At 31.4% G+C, this 19,317-nt stretch overlaps 1 pseudogene; it reads left to right on the top strand.

The window, feature by feature from the left end:
* Positions 1–323: 323 nt before the first annotated feature.
* LOC120182832 lies at positions 324–3,727 on the top strand (annotated as a pseudogene).
* The last annotated feature ends 15,590 nt before the right edge of the window (positions 3,728–19,317 follow it).

The raw sequence follows: 19,317 nt of genomic DNA, 5'->3' as shown, positions 1-19,317 counted from the left end.
TTTTTATATTTATTGACTGAAAAGAAAAAACAAGAGGTGGCATAATCGTGAATAAAACAAGAAGTAAAGGGCATAATCTAATCCAAGATGTTTAAATTATTACTTTGACAAACAAGACAAAAAGCAGGTCAGCGGAGACAAAATGGTCGGCCCTTCAACGCTACTTTGCAGCTTTAAATGAAAGACGCGCACAAGTAATATATTTTAGTGGAGCTATTTCCCACCCTTTTTCGGCCAAATTACCGTTTACCCTATCTAATAAATTTTCGAATTCATTTCCCCCAGAACGGACGTGAGATTCCTCATTACCAAAATTTTTTATTGGGGGTATCAATTCTACCTACTAATTAATAATCATTTAAACCTTATTAAAATATTTTCATTTTTTTCTTTGTTCAGACCTCCAATTCAGAAAACAGTTTATCAGATAATTAACATTTTTTTTGTTTGGTTGGCTAGAAAATGATTTTAGAAGTACTTTGCTTCACTACTGGAAAAATGTGAATATGCCTGTGAATAAGCTGTCAGTGAAGATTTTTCTGGGCTGTATTTCTAAGTTACAGGTAAATCTCTCTGTTTTTTTAAATTTTTTTGTAAGAAGGAAAATCCGTGCTTTAATGATTTGCTCTTTTTCTTTCTTGAGATGAGTTGAATGCTTAGAACGTAGGAAAAATATTTATTAGATGATTATGTAATTTTTTTTTTATTTCAGTGTGTAAATTTTCATACGAGTTCTTTTAAAATGTGTTAGGGACTGTTTTTTAAAACAGAAAGTGGCCTTGAAAAGCCTTGGATTATTTCTCTTCTTCATATTTTTAGAATTTGCAGAAAATCTTTGGGGTATTATTATTTATGGTTGATAAATTATGTTTTGCAGGTGATTTGGCCTTGAATCTGCAAGTTTGATACATTTGTAGGGCAAATATGCATGGAAACAAATTCAGGTGTTACAGTGATAGGAGCAGAAGCTCCTTCAGCTTATCATGGCGCCAAGGACTGAAAATGCCGAACGGATTGCCGGCGGTTTATCGGCAGTTGATATTCCGCCAGTTAGTGTGGGGTATACCGGTAGTACAGAAAAGAAGTGTAAATTTTCATACGATTTCTTTTAAAATGTGTTAAGGGACTGTTTTTTAAAACAGAAAGTGGCCTTGAAAAGCCTTGGATTATTTCTCTTCTTCATATTTTTAGAATTTTGCAGAAATCTTTGGGGTATTTTATTTATGGTGATAAATTTATGTTTTGCAGGTGATTTGGCCTTGAACTGCAAGTTTTGATACATTTGTAGGGCAAATATATGCATGGAAACAAATTCCAGGTGTTACAGTGATAGGAGCAGAAGCTCCTTCAGCTTATCATATGGCGCCAAGGACTGAAATGCCGAACGGATTGCCGGCGGTTTATCGGCAGTTGATATTCCGCCAGTTAGTGGGGTATACCGGTAGTACAGAAAAAAGAAGAGAGGTAGGCCTAGAAAATATGGACCAGATGGGACAATGGCTAGGGCATTGTCACCTATGCCTATTCCTCATCGATTCCGCCCGGCACCGGTGATTTTCGAATGGCGGAAAGCAGGGGAGAGCCGAGGCAGCGGTTACCAGATTAAGCATCGTAAGGGAATGGAAATCGAGAATTTTGGTAATGAATTGTTACCCTTCCGAAGCCTTTGGTTCAAGTTTTAGAGTTAAATTATTAAAATAACCCTTTCAATTTTTCTCTATATTAGTACCCAAAATGTTTAATTATTAAATAACACTCGTTTATGTCACATAATACAAAGGCCCATCTACATAATAATGTCTTTGGAAGGTTTATCCTCAAAGAAGCGCTTTAGTCTGGTTGATAGGTCTAAGATGTTGTCATGTAGACAACCTTTATCCTATGTGATAGAATAGATGTCCTTTAAAAGATTTATCCTCAAGAAGCGCCTTTATTTTGGTGATGGGTCTAAAATATTATCACGAAGACATACTTTCATATGACAGAAATAGATATTATAAGAAATACAGTTTTTAATGTTATTTGATAAAAATAAATAAAAGATATTTATTTATAACTAAGTTTAAACAAGTTCTTTTGGATTTCGAGTTCTACCATATTATAGATTTGATAATGTTTTAGTTTAGGTGGGTAGTTCGGTTGTGCGGCTTAATTTGTGGTGGAATTTAAATTATTCAATTTTAAAAATTATACAATTGGTAACAGATTTGGCTATAATCAAGAATGTGATGTTTTGACGAGTTTTGTTTACATTTTAAAAAGTTATATAATTATAATAGTTTTAGGTTGCAATTGGAATAGTTATGTAATGTACATAAATTATTATAGAGAGAATATTTTCAGTTTCAACTTAAATTCTTACCCAATTTACTCTAAATAGTTATGCTCTTGATAAATTCTTTGGTTACAATCATTTATTTATTTTTTAAATTTATACTAACCAATTGTATTTTAGACTCATCCATTTTGTTTCTTCATGTATATAAACAATAAATTTTTTCTACTTTAACAGCAGAATTTCATATTTGCATGTTTTATAGGTGAGTTGGCCGGAACTTCCGTGGGAACAAATTTTGCGCCACATATCATCACCGTGAATCCTGGAGAGGTTTGTTCCGTCCCAAGGAGGTAACTTTGTTAAGTATCGGTAAATCTAAAAGAATGTTCATCTAAGATCTTGTTTGGTGTTTAAGGATGTAACAATGAAGGTGATATCGTTTTCTCAACAAGGACCAGAGCCGTTTGCATCCTATCCGCAAACGAGTAATTTCTAATGTTACGCTTCGTCAGCCTGATTCTTCCGGTGGTACGCTTACGTATGAGGTTAGGGATAATTCTTTAAACTATAGTCTTATTAAATTATCTGGTACATTGGTCGTGCTCGACTATGGTTTCTAGGACTTGTCTTAGTAATCAAGCGTTCATCTTCTACGGAAAACTAAGATCCTAATCCTTAAAAGAAACATTCATCACTGTAGGGTCGTTTTGAGATACTGACCTTGTCTGGTTCCTTCATGCCTACGGAAACTCAAGGAACTACAAGTCGATCTGGGGGATGAGCGTCTCATTGGCGAGCCCCGATGGACGCGTTGTTGGTGGAGGTGTTGCTGGCCTTCTCGTAGCTGCTACTCCTGTACAGGTAAAGCCTTCTACTCTAACATGTATCCGAATGACTTTAGTCGGAAATAATCATGGAAAATACCCTGCTTCTCTTGGCTAACCTTCCGTTGAATTAACAGGTGTCGTGGCAGCTTTTTACCGGGCAAACCAGCACGGCCAAAGCCCAAGAAGCAGAGACAAGGGTCCGTACCGGATGCTGTTGCAAACATAGTTGACGAACCTGCATCTGACACAGGAAAAGAGGTTGGCACCGGCGTACAAAATTCGCATCAAAATTCGAATGGCCTGAAACAAAACTTTACAACTGCTAGTTTCAGAACAGAAAATTGGGCCACACATACAGGCGCCAAGAATTTCAGCAACGGATATCAACATATCTTTGCCTGCAATATAGTTCTGTAACTTATCTATCATTTCATTTTGGCCCCATGTTTCTTTGGACAATGAGTGGAGTTCATGACGACTTGAATATTAATGTAGGATGAAGTAAGTTCCTCGTATTCACATAGGTTTTAATGTTTCAGACAGACATCTTTTGTTTCTTTTTTCTTACCGAACAATCTTAATAAATCCATGAAATTGAAAATCATTAAATTTTAGGTTAAAGTACACAAATGGTCTCCAATTGTAGGATGTTATTTTGTTGAGGCTCATGACTATTAGAAGTTTAAAATAATCATCTAACTATAAACATTGTTTTGTGAAGTCCCATGACTATTAAAAGTTATAAAATGGTCATCGACTATTCATATGTTCCAAAATTGTCATTTTCTGTTAAAATTTGATGTCAATCTGAATTTGACGTTAATCTACTGACTGAGATATGATAAATTGATTATGAGATAAAATTTTATTATATCTCAGTAAACAAGTTAACATTTATCTTATAAGGCTGCCAATTTTTAACGGAAAATGTAACATCCTCAATACCGGTTTAGTGATCAAATTGTAAATTTTCAGAATTAGGTGATTAAAGTAGAATAGTTGAATAGTTCAATGATTTATGTGGAAATTTCCTGAAAATTGTTAGTAATTATTAAAAGAATTAAAGGGCAAAATGGTCATTTGACTTGGAAATTATAAGAAAATGATATATAGGTACGTGGGGATAAGGATAAGAGATATTTTCTCCACTTCATCTTCTTCTTCTTCATCATACGAGAGAGAGCAAAGCAAGGGTGAGTTTTCTGATTTCTTGATTGTTTCTTGATTTTAAGTTTGGGTTTTGATCATTAGATGATAACTAAGTTTAAGGAAAGCTTAAGTTGTCTTATAATCAAAAGATGAAGAAGTTATAAGAGATTAAAGAGAATGGGTTTCTAAAAGAATTTCTGAAAAAAGTTAATAAAGGAACTTTGAGATGAAATCTGACTTATCCTTTATAAGAATAAGAGATTTATGAAGTTAGAAAGGATTTATAACAAAGTTGAAAGTTAGTAAGATTCTTAATTTTAAGAATCATGATGAGATATGGAAGATAAAGATGATTTATATGGATATAAGTTGGTTTAAGTAATAGTAGTTGAGTTTAATGGTATGAAAGGAGTTTTATATGAGAAAATTTAGTGAAGAATTGAAGAATTTTTGGGTGAAAAAGTATGTTCTGTGCAGGGTGCATCGGTACACTATGAATGGCTACCGATGCACTAAGATAAATTTTGAAGGTGCATCGATACATTAAGGGGTGCATTGATGCATGGGAATTTCGAACCTAAATTGTGTATCGATACACTCATAGTGCATCGGTACACTCCTAAAGGAAAAGTTGAAGTTTGGTTTATTAAATTAGTATAAGTTATTAATACCAAGTTATAAGGTTTAGGCTTCTGATAATTGTCTCAAAAATTATGTTTATGTAGATATTGAGACTAAACGAGTTCCGGAACAAGTGACAAGTAAGATTGATCAAGGGAAAGGCAAGAAAATATAGGTGAGTGCAATTTAACTTGTACTTATGTTATAGAACAAACATTGTCTTGTGATGAGCCAGTGACGGAGTTACTATGGTAAGAAGTGACTCCTAAAATGTTGTTTGATTTGTAATGCATGCGTAACATTATATATAGATGTTGTATACATCATTGGGTAAGATTTATGATAAGTCTCATTCCCATGTTTAAATGCATGATTCCATAAGCACAAGCCTATGATTGTTATGATTTATATGTGTGCATAAGTATATGTTAGTGTGATAAGTCATGTAAAATAATACAAATGATCTATATGATTGTATAAGAATATGAAATAAATTATGTGATAAAGGCATAAGGAATGAAATGAACATGTGAACATAAGATGACCAAGTATAATTTATACTATATGGTATAAGTGAGTACACGAGAAAGGTTATGAAACTCTATGAGAACAATATTTAAGTTAGGAGGTATAGACATAAGCGATTTTATAAATATGTAAAATAAGTTATATGGTAAAATTTATGTATTTAAATGAAAGCTTAAATTTTTATGAGTTTTATATAAGTTGAGTTGAAGTTACTGTAGCAATGCATCGGTACACTGTAGTAGTGCATCGATACACACTTTATATTTGATGTTTTTGTGCATCGGTACACTGTAGCACCATTAGCGATACTGTTCATTACTGTTCACAGCACCGTTCATAACGTATAGTACTATTTATACCGTATAGTACTATTCATAAAAACATTTCTTTCCTTAAATTTGTTATAACGAAGCATAATTCAACAATATATTATCGTATTTTCTTAATATAAATCCAATTATATGAAATGATATAAGTTAGTATATTATATGATATATGTTATTAGGCATGATATATTTGATTATGAGAAGAAGATTATAAATCATGTGAAGGCAAGTTTATAAACTAATATATATGTCTATGAGAAGTCATAAGAATAAGATACAAGAAATGTTAAATGACATGAAAAGCTGATAGAAGCTAGGTAAAAGTAATCTACGTGACTATATGTATATAATACAATTATATGACATAAGCTACGTGATGACATCTCACGAGAGAAAGTATTTGTGATAAGCTATGTGTTATGTGATATTTGTTATATGACATGGACCTATGTGACTATGTGAGAAAGAATATAAGCTATGTGACTATGTGAACATGTGAGTATATGTCTATGAAAGGACATAAGAACAAGATATAAGCCATGTGACATGTGAATGTGACTCATATGGAAATGTTATATGAGTAAGTTAACTGTGTTTATGTGAATTTATGAAATGATATAAAGAATAATGCCCATGTTATGTGTCATGAGAGCTAGAGGTATAGTTGGCATGCCAAGAGTAGAGGGTCTATGCGGTCCTTCGGGACAATTCTACGTGGTCCTTCGGGACGTATATGTATTCTTTGAAGTATGTATGAGGTCTTTTGAGACACCTACTTGATCCTTGGTATATCATATGATTCTTAAGGAATTTCTATGTGGTCCTTATGGACAATCTTATATGGCACTACGGTGCATTTCTACGATGCACTTCGGTGCAATTTCTACATGGCACTTCGGTGAAATTTATACGAGTTGTGGTGACAGTATTTGTGCACAACCTCAATGTACTCACATACCTTAAGTTCTCAAAAGTATACATGGGCTAATAAAGCAATAATATAAATATATTGTATGTAATATGTGTATGTGTGACATGTTATAAGGATTAGATGATGCTATGTGTGAATCTTTGTGAGTGATAATATATGTTCAGGTGGATAATGGCTGCATGATAGAATATAAGTTGTTGTGTGTATTGTTTAATTAAGAATGACTAAGAGATTTAAATGATAATGGAATGAGGTAAAGATGAAATGATGAGTATGTATATGAATATATTTAATTATATGAAATGTTATATGGTTTTGTATGATATGATAGTATCAATTGTACATGCATCGTTATAAGTAAGAGTTTACATTATATGTTTATATGTCTCACTAAGTCAAAGACTTAGCGTGTGAGTGTTTCACACATAGGTTTGGACGAGCTTATAGAGTGATGAAAAGCAAGGCGTCAGTTTCTCCTTACTGAAGGTCAGATCATAAGAGAAATGAATAGAATGTATTTTGTAATACTGATTGTGGTTGGCATGTAAATAATGATTTGAATCCGTTATTCTCTAATTGGTTTTGTAAAATCATATGATTATATTTTATGTAAACTGTTCAGTTGTATTTAGTAAAAGTTTAAAATTATTCACTATTTTGTACACGTAAATGTTTTGAAAGTCGATGTGACGTCTCGGACTCGTATTCGGATTGGGTACGGGTTGGGGGTGTTACAGAAAAGGACAAGTTTGGAATATAAATAGTCGGTGACCATTTGTAACTTTCAATAATCAGAGGAATTGACAAAGTAGCATCCTATAATTGAGATATCATTTTGTAACTTTTAATAGTCAAGAGACAAAATAATACCTATAGTCGAGGGACCATTTTGGCAGTTTATCCTAAAATTTAATTTATGGGTTAATAAAAGTATTATAGGTAAAATAATTCATACCTCAAAACAGGGTGGAATATTTAGTGGTGCTTATCGAGCGAGTCGATTGCGAGTTGGATAGTGCTCGGCTAGTCCTCGTTGAAATTTTTTTGTTCGACTTCACGTTATTCATTAAGCTCGTTAAAAATTTGTTCGATTCGTGTTTGTTAAAAAACTTGTTACTCGACTCGTTGCTCGGTAAGCTCATTGCTCACTAAGCTCGTTGCATGCCTCGTTACTCGTTAAGCTCATCAAAATTTTTACCTTATTTTCTGAATTATAAGTAAAATCTAGTAATATTATAGAGCTTAATATAAACAAAATTAATAAATTAAACCAAAACATTATAAAAATAGTGTATGAAGCAATTTCAAAGTCTAAATTCTAAAGTAACAATCCACAAATATATTAAAATAATAAATAGAGTTTTATTTTTTGGGTTTAGCAATTTATCATATTTTTATTTTCTATTAAAAAATTAGTAATTTTTAATGAAATAATTTTTTAAGATAAATACTAAAAATAATATATAAAAAATCAATGAGTTATTTGTGAACTTATCGAGTCGAGTTGAATTTTGCTTGAGTTAACTCGTTAAGGTGTTGAGTCGAGCTCAAATTCGAGTTGAGTTTTGACCAAGTTTTGACCGAATCAAGGTCGAACTACTAAATTTATTAATTACCCCTAGATAATAAATACAAAACAACCTGAAACAGATGTAAAAAGGGAATCAGATCAAATGACGAAATAATAAATAAATAAATATAAAATGGTGTTGTTAATACCTAGATAGAAAAAAACAAAAAAAATGATAATATGATAGAAAATTTTAATAAGTCGGTGTTTCTTTTCCCAGTAAGAGTTTGTTATTAGAGATCACAGTTGCATCAACCAAATGCGCATTCGTTGGAAATCTGTTCATTAATTTTCAAAATCATATCAGAGTTTTGTGCTTTTTTTAGACAAAGAAATGAGGATATGTAACTTACAATTTTACATTATAGTGAAAATGCGGGAGAGAAAAGAAAAAAAAACTTGTCCTGTCGACAAACAGACGAATGACTATAACGCCAACCTTGTTTATCCGTGACGCGGATTCATTACACTGTCACGGATTCATTACACGAGTCAATGACTGTTTGTTTATTTCAGAATGATTAAGCGCTGAATGATTCAGAGACTCTGTATGAATAAGTTTTGAATGTGACATATTGTTTGATAATGACTCTGAATCATTCATAATGTACTTCTGTGTTGAATCATTTAACACTAAATCATTCAGAAGTGAGAAACAAACACGCTGAATGCTGAACAGTTCAGCATTCAACACTGAATGATTCCATTCAAAGTCAAACAAATAATCCCTCAATGTAACCGTATTCAAAATCAGCCAAACACATCAACTGCAACCAATTTTAAAACTTTAAAATTACAAATGATTTTTTCCATGCTCGACGAGCACGATTAGCACTATTAATGATGAATATTATTAATTTAATTTATAAAATTTAAAAATTATTAAATACTAAATATATAATTATAAATTAATTAAAAATCTAAACTTAAATTATTTAAGGTAAATTATGCATTTAGTACCTAAAGTTTCACTTTTAGTACGTTTTGGTACCTGAACTATAATTTATACTAAAAAAATGTTTTATATTTTTAAATAATTTAGTATTTGATTAAATAATTATAAATTAAATAAATTTGATTATATAATTAATTTTATATACTAGCTTAGCAATTTGTACACTATTTTTTCTTAGAGAGAAGTCCTAAGTTTGAGTCCTAGTTTTAATTAAAATATTTTATTTTGTGGTGGTAATAGAGTATGAATTAAATATATTTTGAGGTGAATAAATAATAATTACCTTGCTTCGCTTAGTGGCCAAGCCTTTTCCTCTCCTCTGAGAGGATGTGGGTTCAATTCTCACGAAAGCACATTTATGTTAATTTTATTTCAATATGGTCACCCTATTTGATGAATAAAAATAATAAATAGTATTGGGAACAAGTGTTGGTAATGCTCAAATCCCACATAGTATTGGAAACACTATTGGGAATGGTATTTAAGGCTTGGCTTTCCCACTTCCTTGTTGAGTGATAGAGAACAAGGGGGACTCTCGCGCGCCGCCGTCGTCCGTCTCGTCTCGGGTCGGGTCGGGTCGTGGTAATACGTGTCTTCGACACGTCCGCGCGGATACTATCTTTTTAGAGAAAATTCTTAAGAAACAAAATCTTTTTTTTCACTATCACAACGAATTTGGAAAATCGCAACCTTGTTTATCCGTGACACGGATTCATTACATGGGTCAGTGTAACCATATTCCAAATCAGCCAAACACATAAACTGCAACCAAATTTTAAATTAGTTAAAATTGTGAATTTTTTATATAAAAAAACGACGTAAATTGAATAGAAAATGAAAATTGACCTGATAACTTGGGGATGAGACCTACGAACAAATTCGCCATCGCCATCACCTTCTTCCTCCCCTCCCTCTCTCGCTATATATCTTTCCGGGTACTCCTTATTCTCCATCAAAAGTGCTGCATGCTTTGTTGCAACTCGTTGGCGTAGGGAGGTTGGACGACAAGTTCTTGCAGACATAGAGTTGTTGGAGAATAAGCTTCATTTCTCTCTTCGAAACCTGCCTAAAGCCAAGGCATCACTATCGCCTGCAAGGACTGCAGCTAATACAATTTACCTGTCACCCGCTCAACAGGGTGATATAGATTTGCAAAGTGGAATCCTCTATACCGAGGAAAAAGATTGCAAGTGAGGTCAAATATCGGTCAAAATGGCTGTCTACATGGCCAAATGATGTTATATTACCCAGTTTAATGTGTCACATCAATATTTCATTATTTTAGCTGTTAACGATGAGTAATTGATTTGTTATAAATCGATTATTAATCCATGAGTTTTAAAACATAAATAGGAAAATAAAAAATTACTCAAACATTAATGATCATTTATGTAGTTTACCCTAAAAATAAACGAAGTAATGATTTTGATACTTTATATTTAAAAAAAATTAGGGTAAACTATAGCAATTCTCACTTAATTATGAGAGTTTCAAAATGAAGGCTGATGAAGACATCAAAATGATGTCGGATCATTTTACCGCCTTCATCAACGATTTAAGAAACTTTGAGAAGATCTATCCAAATGAATAAGTTGTAATAAAAATGCTTGCATCATTGCCTTTATCTTGGGAAGACAAAGTAACCTCTATTGAAGAAGCCAAAAATTTGAAGTTGTGCACTTTGATGAATTCATCATATCATTACTCACTCATGAAGTCAAACTTTAAAAGAAGAAGGAAGAAGAATAGAAGAAGGTGAAGAAAAAGAAAGTTGGGAATGCTCTCACGTCCACCAAGGAAAATAGTGATTCTAGCGAGGATGAAGATGAAGAAATGATAATGTTTTCCAAAATATTTAGAAGATTCATGAGGTCCAACAAAGAAATGAGGGCTTCAGAATGAATCTAAGGAGAAAGACCCCGTCATTTGTTACGAATGCAAGAAACCCAGACATATCAAGTTTAAGTGTCCTAAATTGAAAAGGAAGGGCTCAACCAAGAAGGCACAAAAGGCACATATAGCTACATAGAGTGATGAAGAATAGTCCGATGAAGAAGAATAAGAAGTAGCTAGTTTGTGTCTTATGATCATCGAGGGAGAAACTAATATAACCTCTAGTTCATCCAATTTAAATTATATTCTTTTGATGAACTACAAGAGGCCTATGATGAATTAGCCTTAGAATTTGAGATAATGATTTCAAAGAATAAAAAATATTTGAAAAATGAAAATGAAAATTATCTAAGGCCAATGATGAACTTGAAAGTAAGATGAAGGATATGCAAGTCAAACTTAATGAGTTTGAAAAGAAATCTAGATTTGCATAACTTACTTTCTAAAGTTCATGATGATCATCAAAATGAGCATATGGGAAAGGTTAGATTAACGTAGAGGAACCTCTAAAGTTAGATTAACGTGATTTCAAAAGGCCAAACTTCAAATTCAACTATGTTAAAAATAACTTTAGACAATATAACGTAGAGGTCCCCCAAGAACCTCTAATGGAAAGGTTTTAGGAGCATATGGGTCCCCAAAGTGCTAATTGCTAATAAGGACAAGAATATCATAGAAAAATGGATACCCAAGAGGATTAATTATTTGAAACTAATGCCTATAAACCCAAAAGAATTTGGGTACCAAAAAAAAATCTATGTTTGTAGGTGAGGAAGGAACATTGCTACCAGACCCAAAACGTAAGCGCAAATTTATGGTGCCTTGAGTGGATGCTCAAGACATATGATCGGTGACAAGAACCGTTTCAAAGAGCTTAAACCTAAAAGTGGAGGAGTAGTACTTTTGGTGATAACTCCAAAGGCCAAATAGAAGGAATTTGTTCAATTGGTAACTATTCTTCCATTTTAATTGAAAATGTGTTATGTCAATGTTTTAAAGCATAGCTACTTAGTATAAGTCATTTGTGTAAAGGATACAATGTCATTTTTAATCTAATGGTTGTAAAATATTTGACATTGCATCAAACATGATTATGCTTATTGGTCATAGAATATGAAACATTTACAGATGTATTTAGATGATGTTCTTTCCTCAAATGTATGCCTAATAGCTAAAGATGAAAATGAATCACGGTTATGGCATAAAAACTTGGAAATGCTAGCATGAGCATATTAGATAAACTGTTAAAGTGATATCGTAAGAGGTTTATCAAAGCTAAAATTTTATTTAGACAAAATTTGTGATGTATTTGTTAAGGGCAAGCAAAAAAGAGTTTTCTTTAATCCATTAATGATGTTTCCTCTAGTAGAGTATTGCAATTGATTTGTATAGATTTATTTGGGCCTATTAGGACTACTAGCTTGGGTGAAAAACAATATGCTTTTGTACTTGTTGATGATTACTCTAGATTCATATAAGTTCTCTTTTAAGTTCTATGGATAAGCTTAGATAAATTCCTCACATTTCTAAAATAACCAAAATGAAAAATGTTACTCAATTTCTAGTGTCAGGAGTAACTATAGCACCGAATTTCAAAATATTGGTTTTGATGAATTTTACAACACTTGTGGTATTAGCCATAATTTTTCAGCCCTTAGAATCCCTAAACAAAATAGAGTTATTGAGAGGAAAAATCAAACATTAGAGGAAATGGCTAGAACCATGCTTTGTGAAAATAATTTACCAAAATATTTTTAGGGAAAGCCACAAACACCACTTATTATATCATAAATAGAGTAATGATTAGGCATATTTTAAAGAAAACTCCATACGAATTTTTCAAAAATAAAAAAGCCTAACAGTAGCTATTTTCACCCTTTTAGATGTAAGTGTTTTGTTTTAAATAATGAAAAAGACAACCTTAGCAAATTTGATGTAAAAAGTGATAAAGAAATATTCCTTAGATAGTCCATGATTTCTAAAGCTTTTTGAGTTTTTAACAAAAGAACTCTAGTGGTACAAGAGTCTATTCATATTGTTTTCGATGATAACCCCCTTCTAAGGAAGGATTTTTGTGTGGAAGATGATATATGTATTATGACATCAAGTGAAGTTAGTGAACCATCATCTACAGAGGATATGCAAGAACAAACACAAGAATATCTTGAGGAGCATATTCAAGAGGAAAGAGAAGTATCATGCCCAAGGGAGTACAACAATGTCAAGGATGGTGAGAATTTAAGTGATTCATCCAAAGGGGTAACTACTAGATCTTCTCTTAGAAATATTTATATTTTTTTGCATATATCTCATGCATAGATATTAAGAATATCAAAGAAACATTAAAAGATAAATTTTGGTAAACCAACATCTAAATAAGATATGCAAGAACAAACACAAGAAGCACTTGAGGAGCTTATTCAAGAGGAAAGTGAAGTATCATGCCCAAAGGAGTACAACTATGTCAAGGATGGTGAGATTTTAGGCGATCCATCTAAAGGGGTAACTACTAGATCATCTCTTAGAAATACTTGTAATTTGTTTTATATATCTCATGCATAGAGCTTAAGAATATCAAAGAAACATTAAAAGATGAATTTTGGATATTGGCTATGCAAGATGAATTTTGGATATTGGCTATGCAAGATGAGTTAAATCAATTGAGAGGAGTCAAGTATGAAAATTAGTTGAAAGGCCCAATGACAAATCTACTATAGGTACTAAATGAGTATTTAGGACTAAATTATATGAAAGTGGTAACATAGTGAGGAACAAGGCTAGACTTGTTGCTCAAGGGTGTACTCAAGAAAAAGGAATAAATTTTGATGAAACTTATTCTCCCATAGTTAGGATGGAGGCAATTAGAATGTTATTAGCATTTAATGTTATCATGGTTTTACCTTATATAAAATGGATGTTAAAAGTGCTTTTCTAAATGGTTTTATAAAATAAGAAGTGTATGTGGAATAACCTCCTGGCTTTGAGGATTCAAATTTTTAAATCATGTTTTTAAATTGATAAGAACTTTATATGGTTTGAAACAAGCTCTTAGAACTTGGTATGAAAGATTGTCAAATTTTCTAGTTGAAAAAGGTTTTTCAAAAGGGAAGGTTAACACTTCCATATTTATAAAAAGTAAAGGTAAATATTTGTTAGTAGTTCAAGTTTATGTTGATGACATTATTTTTTGATTACTAATGATAATCGTTGCCAAAAATTTTCTAAGTTAATGCAAGGTGAGTTTGAGATGAACATGATGAGAAAGTTTTAATTTTTCTTGGGACTCCAAATCAACCAAAGGAAAGATGACATCTTCATCAATCAAAAAAATTACATCAAAGATGTGCTAAAAAGGTTTGGATTGGAGGATATAAAACCCTAAGCCACTCATATGAGCTCATCTACAAGTTTGACAAGGATGGAAAGGTAAGTGTGTAGATGTTAAGTTTATAGGTCTATGATTAGATCATTGCTTTATCTTACCGCAAGTAGACTAAATATTATGTTTAGTGTTTCTTATGTATAGATTTCAATCATGTCCTAAGGAATCACACTTATAAGCCATTAAGAGGATCTTTAAATACATTAGAGACACTCATAGTATATGCTTTGGTATCCTAGAGTCTCTAACTTTAGCTTGCATGCCTTCTCGGATGTAGATTATGTAGGTTGTAAATTAGATAGAAAAAGCACCTCCGATACTTGTCAATTCCTAGGTAGTATGTTGATTTCATGGTTTTTAAAGAAACAAGACAGTGTAGCTATAACACCCATCTCCCGTATACCCTTCCGTACAAAAGATATGGATGTCACATCACTTTAAATAATGTTTGTCATTTGACAACCCATAAAAATTTGTTTCAATTCGATTAACCATAAAATAGAATATTTTTAAAAGCAACATACAAAATTATCATTTAATTACATTACAAATATTTACCATAATTTAATTACATGCCAACTAAGTTCTTAAATTGAATAAGATTGTCAAAATATTACTGATGAGTCAACATTTAATTGATGAAAGCTGCTATCACTGCTACACTCCTTACATTAATCCTTGCCTTTATCTACGCGTGAAATAAACACACGTTAAGTAATTACTTAGTGAGACATAATAATATAACGTAAGCTTTGATTATACATAAATATGTCATATTTATTTATTTCGTATTAAATCGTATATTCTTTAAGTATCCCATACTCCTTATTTAAACCATATTCCGTTCACAATTTTCTTAATTCTTTTTCGTATGTCTAGCATACCTATATTCCTTTATATTTTCTTTTCCATTTATCTATTTAGTCATTATTCTTAGTTTTCATGATAGTATCCATTCATGATTCTAATGCAGTTATATGCATTTCAATTATGTCATCTTTACATATGTTTTATACACTAGTATACTTTTTATTTATAACACCCATTCATACAATTATGCCTTGTTGTATAATATATATATATATATATATATATATCCTCCCTTCATATCAATACATTAAATTCCTTTATTCTTTTACTCAACAGTTTAACGTTCGTCTAACTAGCATAATTGACAATTGTTTGCCAAATGCACAGCTAGGCCATTATTCTTTTATTTTTAAGCAGTATCTACTATATTAATCATTCATCTATCAATTAACCATTTCCATCATTATACATTCTATGGTTTATTCTCATACTGTCAGTGCAATAATACCTAAATTTTTCTATAATTTTTCATGAATTACTCATCCAAATATATTACAACAATTCACCCTTTTATTATGAACTTCTGACATTTTTATCTTTCACGAGATCTCTCAATTCGGTAAATAGTCCATAATTTACATCCCTATTGCTAATATCATCATTTATCAACTATTTCTAAAATATGTGTGGTTTGCATACCCATTACTAAAAAAAATTCATTTCCTTATTATGTAGTTCTTATGTTTATACCCATATATTTCCCATACGGAAATTCATACACTTAGATTTCTTTCTTTTTATTTGTAACCTCCATTCATGTTTATAATACACTATGTACTTTAAAATATAACATATTTTTCTTTTGATAATGCACCCATATGCATTTCAATTATAGTATACTTTTCAGTTGATATGGGTTCATTTCAACTATAATATACTTTTCAGTTGATAATGTACCCATATACATTTCAACTCTAACATACTTTTCTGTTGACAATGCACCCATATGCATTTCAACTATTGTATACTTTTATGTTGATAATGTACCCATATACATTTCAACTATCGTATATTTCTCTGTTGATAATGCACCCATATGCATTTCAACTCTGGCATCCTTTCATGCCAATAATGCACCCATATGCATTATTGTTTTATGCTGACAATGTATCCATATACATTTTAGCTATGGAATCCTTTCATGCCAATAATGCACCCATATGCGTTATTCTTTTATGTTCGTTTTAGAGCAGTTCATACTTCAAAACCTTATTCACAACATCAATTCCATATATTCCATAAAACATAATAATTTCGGTAAAATATACATTAACATATAAATATTACATTCTGAATAATTATAATCATATTCATCTAAATTACATACAATAAATGTACTCACCTGGTTTTCTTTGCTCACAGTCCAAAAGTAAAGATTATTACTGCGGAACTTAGCCCTTGCCTTTTGTCTAACTCGATTCAGGGGCTTGATTTCGATCTATCCCACATTCATTAAATACATGAGTAATATTAATTATTAGAAATATCAACACAAATTACAATTTCTGGTCCTTCAGTATCGATACCCCTACTATGGTATTGATACCCCATACCAGTATCAATACATCTAAAATCACCAATTCTCCATTCATGATTTAATCTCCATTAATCCTTTATTATACACATATATTACTTAAAAACCAAGCAACCCTTTAAAGAAAACACTAGCTAAGGAGAATTTACCTTATGTTAGGGAGAAGAGGGCACCCACGTGAAGAAAAAAGAATAAGAAGAAGTGTAGAAAATACATTTTACTTTCCTCTTTCTTTCCTATTTAAAACCCCTAACTATTTTAAATTTCATTTTCCTCTTAAAAGACCGAAATCCCCTTAACTCCTTTATTCCTACAATTAGTTCAAGATACTATTTCAAATCTTTTGCTCATTTCACCAATTATTCAATTAAATCATCAAATTTAATTCTTTTCAATTTAACCCTGACCTAATTTGGGGTATTACAGTAGCATTATCAACCTCTGAGGCAGAATAGTTGTAGTTGTTGTGCTTAAGTTTTATAGATGAAACAATAACTAATAGACTGTGAAATTGATGTAGATATTATTCCTATCAAGTGTGACAATGCTAGTTCTATTTTCTCACCAAAAATCCCAACCAACATTCTAGAACTACACATATTAAAATTAAACATAATTTCATTAGAGATCATGTCTCAAAGGAAGATATAGTTCTAGAGTATGTAGACTCTTTGCATCAAGTAGTGGATATCTTTACAAAACCTTTAGATAAGGAAATATTTTGGGCACTTAGGAGAGAATTAGGTTTAACAAACCTACCTTGAATTGGTATTTAATTCTTTTATGCACTTTTATGATTTTATGAGAAAACATGCTAAATGACTTATTTGATGTCTGTTATGCAATTAGTTAGAAGAAGTTTAGAATTTTTCATTAAAATTGATAAAGTATTCAAAGTATGGTTAAATGTGTATTTGTTTGGGTGAACATGTTGTCCTTGTCAATTTAGAGTTATCTATACCATTTTTGATTCCCTAAAGTATGCATTATGACTTTTGACCATTTGGTGCACTTTAACTAGAAATTCATTCAACTTTAGCATTCATAGGGTTTTTTTTTGTTAAACCTTGTATGAATGAATGAATGCTAGTATATTGGTCATAATTTTTATGTCTCATGTGGTAACATGTTTTGTATGTGCTTAATTAATGATTAAATGACAGTTTTGGACTTTAATGCTTTATTTTTTTATCGTTTTGTGCATTTATCATCCTTACAATACAAATATATTCATACAATACTGATATTATCTTTTAGTATTGATAGGGTATCGATACCACTATATCGATATTCACTTTTTATGTTTTAAATTATCGTACTCCTATTTAGTATCGATACCCCTGGTCGGGTTTTGAGTCTAAATACCCCAAAATTCCAAAATATGCATTCTTTAAAATCCTAAAAGCTGTCAACCGTCACCCACCTCACACTCTCTCAAATTTTCATCGTTTCCCATCGATTTTGGGTTAAAATCGCACCATTTTTCTTCTCCAATACCTGTATTCATCATCAAACCGTGCTACATTCCTTAATTCCATCTCAAATCGTGATTCAAGGTACTTTTTTTAAAACCCTAATTTTTCTTTTCGAATTTAGGTTTATTTCTTGAGTTTGTGTTAAATTAGTGAATGAACTTTGTTTATACATCATTTCGCACCCTAATCTACCATTTTTTCACACAAATTTTCAATTTTTTTTAAATAAAAAAATTATATATATATATATATTTCGAATTTTACTTTACGTTTATCTCTATATATATATATACTCTTACATATACATATTTATATAGATAGTATACTTATTATACACCAAACACACACACACATATTGTTTTTGTACAATATATATATATATATATATATATATATATATATAATTCTACATATACTTTTATTTATACTTACCTTTTAATAAATATATTACTTTTTTCACATTTTTTACCCTCATACATGTATTTAAAACTCATTAAGCCTGTCCGTTTTATTTAATTTAAAATACATTGAATATTGCAGAATCATTTTGAGTTTTGCGAATTTATGTTAGCATACATGTCATTGCTTCATTTTTGTAGGTTCTCTTATCTCAATTTCCTAAAAATGTCCAAATGTCCCCGTACTTCCCAAGCTCAACCTTCTTGAGCACCTCCTCCTCCCAATCCTATTTTCTAACCCGAATTTGGACAATTAGAACTAGCTATCCAAACCCCATGTTTTAATGATCTGGGTCACCCCAATCTTTTTCAGCGTTATTCCGAATATTTTGAGTCTTGTCCCCTTAAGGGTGAGTGTATGCCCACTCTCTTCCATATCTGCCATCAAATTCAAATATCTTCCTTTACTTACAGAGTGGAAATAGACAACACTTTCGAAATAAAACATGTTGTCTATCATCAATTGGTACACATTTTCTATTCTAATGTGTTTTGTCTCCAGAATGAAGCTAGAACCCAT

The sequence above is a fragment of the Hibiscus syriacus genome, unplaced genomic scaffold (assembly GCF_006381635.1).
Source record: "Hibiscus syriacus cultivar Baekdansim isolate YM2019G1 unplaced genomic scaffold, ASM638163v2 tig00112738_pilon, whole genome shotgun sequence".
Classification (NCBI taxonomy): Eukaryota; Viridiplantae; Streptophyta; class Magnoliopsida; order Malvales; family Malvaceae; genus Hibiscus; species Hibiscus syriacus.
The sequence above is the reverse complement of the archived record's forward strand: the minus strand, read 5'-3'. Positions and strand labels throughout refer to the sequence as shown.